The sequence below is a fragment of the Rhinopithecus bieti genome, unplaced genomic scaffold (assembly GCF_001698545.2).
Source record: "Rhinopithecus bieti isolate Rb0 unplaced genomic scaffold, ASM169854v2 scaffold_28517, whole genome shotgun sequence".
Lineage (NCBI taxonomy): Eukaryota > Metazoa > Chordata > Mammalia > Primates > Cercopithecidae > Rhinopithecus > Rhinopithecus bieti.
The window spans coordinates 1,770,663-1,774,455 of record NW_016813121.1 but is presented as its reverse complement, the minus strand read 5'-3'; the positions used below and the strand labels follow the sequence as shown (position 1 = coordinate 1,774,455).

Here is a 3,793-nt window from a genome sequence, read left to right as displayed (position 1 = left end):
GAGTATGGCCATGGCAAAGACAAAGGAGATTTAAGATATGGCATTCCTAGGGTAAAGCAAGCTCAGGGTATGGTGAGATTGCAAATGAACCCACTGATCTGTTATTTCATCTCAGCAACATAAGTGGAGCTGATTCGGCATTTTCTGTCTGTGTGGTCTCTTAAAGAAGCAGCCTCGGGGAACTGGAGAAAACAAAGGCAAGTTAAAGAGGTTATGGTTGACATATGCATTGTGAATTGATGTCACCAGGACAAAGATGATGGAAGAATTGAGGAAGATTCATTAAAGGCACAGAGATAATTATATGTGTCTATTATTCAGAGGCACTCTAGGTGGGTAGCATTAATAACGACAGCTAAAATTCATTGAGATCTTACTTTTGCCAAGCACTGAGCTAAACATCTTAACTTAATTCCCCTATAAAATTCCTTTTACTAGATAGGTTACTAAGGCTTAGAGAAGGTAGGTCATTAAAGGGCATAAAGCTACTAATGATAGAGGCAAAGCAAGCTATGTTGTGTCTGTTTCCAAAGGCCTTCTCTTAAGGGCTATCACATTGCCCCTACAGTTTTGAACCTATAGGATTCAGCATATTAAGATAATAATAGAAGGATCTGAGAGTTTGTGGAGAAATATGACTTTCGGTTTAGACATGCTGACACTGAGGTGACCGCACATCAATCAAGTAGACAATTAATGATAATATTAGAGTTTGATAGAGACAGGGTTCTTGGCTGCAGATGGGTATCTAGAAATCTTATTAAAAAGAGGTTTTCACTGAAGCCATAAGAGTGATTGAAATCTCCAGTGCAGAGAACATACAGGGAAAGGACAGAGGGTCAATAGGTGAAGTGAGAGCTAGGATAGCATAAAGAAGCATGAAGAAAGCAAAATACTGGCAGAGACAGGGGAGACTTATTGTTGAAAAGTCAAAGAAAATGATAAAAGTAGAAAGTCTACTCAGTCTATTAATTAACTTTTCATTGATTTAAAAGAGAATAGTGGCTCCATTTTTATATAAATACTTGACATACTTAGAAATAAAAAGTCAAATATTATTTTAAACACACAATTTTATGTGAGAAAACATATAGCAGACATTTATATGATAAGTGGTTAAAAGTATCTAGGGTGACCTATGTAGTTACAGGTTGAGCTAATATTATATATTTTCAAATAAATTTTATAACTAATATATTTAGCCATAGAAGTATATAACACATAGCATGATTATTATATTAGAATGAGGCTCTGTGGTTTGAAAATTCTCTTGCAAAATGAATGAGAAGCTTGATGGAACACATTTCTTTTTGGACTTAAACGCCTGTCTTCTGAATTTGCTTTAGAAACGAGCTTTTTTTTTTTTTTTTTTTGGCAAGATGATGATAATGATGTTGATGGTGGTAGTGGTGGTGTGATTATGGTGGTTAACATATATTAAGCATATCCAATCTGCCAGAGCTCTAATCATTTTTTAGATAATGTTCATTTAGTCCTCAAAAAACTTTAAGAGAGAAACTGTTAACTTCATTTTTAAGATGAGGAAATGGAGGCATACAGAGGTTAAGTAACCTTCCCTGGGTGTGCAGCTAGTCAGAGGATTCCAAATCAGGCAGTCTGATTCGACAATATTCTTCCACACAGGTTTTTTGTTTACTTGATAGATTCTTAATTTTGTTCATAATCGACACATAATGATCACACATGTTTATGGGCTACAGTGTGATGTTTCAATACATGTATGCATCGTATAATGGTCAAATCAGCGTACTTAGACTGTCCATCACTACAAACCTTCATCATTTCTTTGTGAGGATAGCTTTCAAAATCCTCTTTTCTAGCAAAAATATAAACACGTTGTTATTAGTTATAGTCATCCTACTATGTAACAAAATACTAGAACTTATTATTCCTAACTGTAACTTTCTACCCAGCAACCAAATTCTTCCAATCTTTTCTTCCACCGTTATTTCTGCTGCCTCTGGCTACCACTGTTCTAAATTCTACTTTGATGAGATTAGCTTTTGTAGATTCCACGTATGAGTAAGGTATGCAGTTTTTGTCTTTCTGTGCTTAATTCATTTAACAGTGTGTTCCCCAGTTTCACCCATGTTGCCACAAATAAAGCATTTCATTCTTTTTTGTATAACTGAATAGTATTTAATCATGTATAGATAGCATATTTTCTTTATCCATTCATCCATTGATGGACACTTAGGTTGTTTCCATATCTTGACAATAGTGAATAATGCTGCAATAAACGTGGGAGTGCGGATATCATTTCGACATACTGATTTCAATTATTGTATGTATACCAAGTAGTGGGAATGCTGGATCTTATGGTAGTTATTTTTTAAATTTATAAAGGGAAGTCCATGTTATTTTCCGTAACAGCTCTACTGATCTACATTCCCATCAACAGTGTATAAGCATTCCCTTTTCTCTGTATCTTCACCAACGTTTCTTTTTGTCTTTTTGGAGCATTTAATCAATTTACATTTAAAGTTATGGTTGAAAGCTAAAGTTTACTACTGCCATTTTGTTACTTGTTTCCTAGGTCATTTATTTCTTTTTTCCTCTTTCACTGTCTTCATTTGTGGTTATGTGATTCTCTCTGTAATGTGTTTTGATTTCGTACTATTTACTTTTAGTGTATCTATTATAGATTTTTGCTTTGTAGTTACCACAGGGCTTAAAAAATAACTTATAACAAATTGTTTTAAATTTATTACAACTTAACTTTGATTGCCAAAAAAAAAAAAAAAAATAGCAAAACCAAACAACACCATTGTCCACCTCCCCATTTTGACTTATCAATATTTTAGTTCACCTCTTTTTATACTTCCTATTTCTTAACTAATCATTGTAGTTACTAATGTCTTTAATAGTTTTGTCATTTAGTCTTTACACTTAACGTATAAGTGGTTTACATACCACAGTTACAGTGTTATAGTATTCTGATTTTGTCTGTATTATTACTTTTAACATATCTTCAAATATTTTCTTATTATATGTTAGCATTTTGTCTTTAAGACTGAAACGTTTCTTGTAAGACACGTCTGGTGTTGATTCCTTCCCTCATCTTTTGCCTGGAAGAGGTTCCCCCTCGCCCTTCTTCATGTCTGAATGATAACTTTGCTGGGTATGTTAGTCTTGTCTGGTGATTTTGTTTTTCTTTAACACTTTGAATATATCATCCCTCTCTCTCCTGGCCTGCAGGATTTCTGCTCAGAAATCTGCTAAAAGTTTTACTGAGACTCAGTTAAATCTGATATTGTTCTTTTTCTTATTGCTTTAAGTTTTCTTTCTTTGCCTTTGATTTTTTAATAATTTGATTATGATGTGCCTTGGGGAATTCCTCTTTAAGTTGAATTTGGTTGGTGAACTCTGAGCTTTCTGTACCTGAATCTTGTCATCTTTCTCCATATTTGGGAAATTTTTAGTTATTAATTTATTAAATATACTTTACAGGGCTTTTTCTCTCTGATCTCTTTCAGTAACTGCTATTATGTGAGGTCAGTTTGCCTAAGAATGTCTCATAATTTTCTTAATCTTTCTTTAATCTTTTAATTTTTTTCAATCTTTTTGCTCCTTTGATTGGATAGTTTTATAGGTCCCATCTTTAAGCTTCCTGATTTTTTCCCTCTGTTTGATTAAGTCTGCCTTTGAAAATTTCTGGTAGACCTTTTCATTTTAGTTATTGTATTCTGTATTTCTAGGTTTTTTATTTGAACTTAAGTTGTTCCTATTTCTTTTTTTTTTTTTTTTTTTTTTTTTTTTTTTTTTTTTTTTT

General features: G+C 33.0%; 1 long non-coding RNA gene across 2 annotated transcripts in view; it reads left to right on the top strand.

Moving 5' to 3' along the window:
• The first annotated feature begins 205 nt into the window (after positions 1-205).
• LOC108512420 (uncharacterized) overlaps positions 206-3,793 on the top strand; it is a 30,335-nt gene continuing 26,747 nt past the window's right edge. For both annotated transcript variants that reach the window (XR_001880599.1, XR_001880598.1), the window contains exon 1: positions 206-332. This is a non-coding gene — a long non-coding RNA (uncharacterized LOC108512420). The remainder of the gene's footprint in view (positions 333-3,793) is intronic.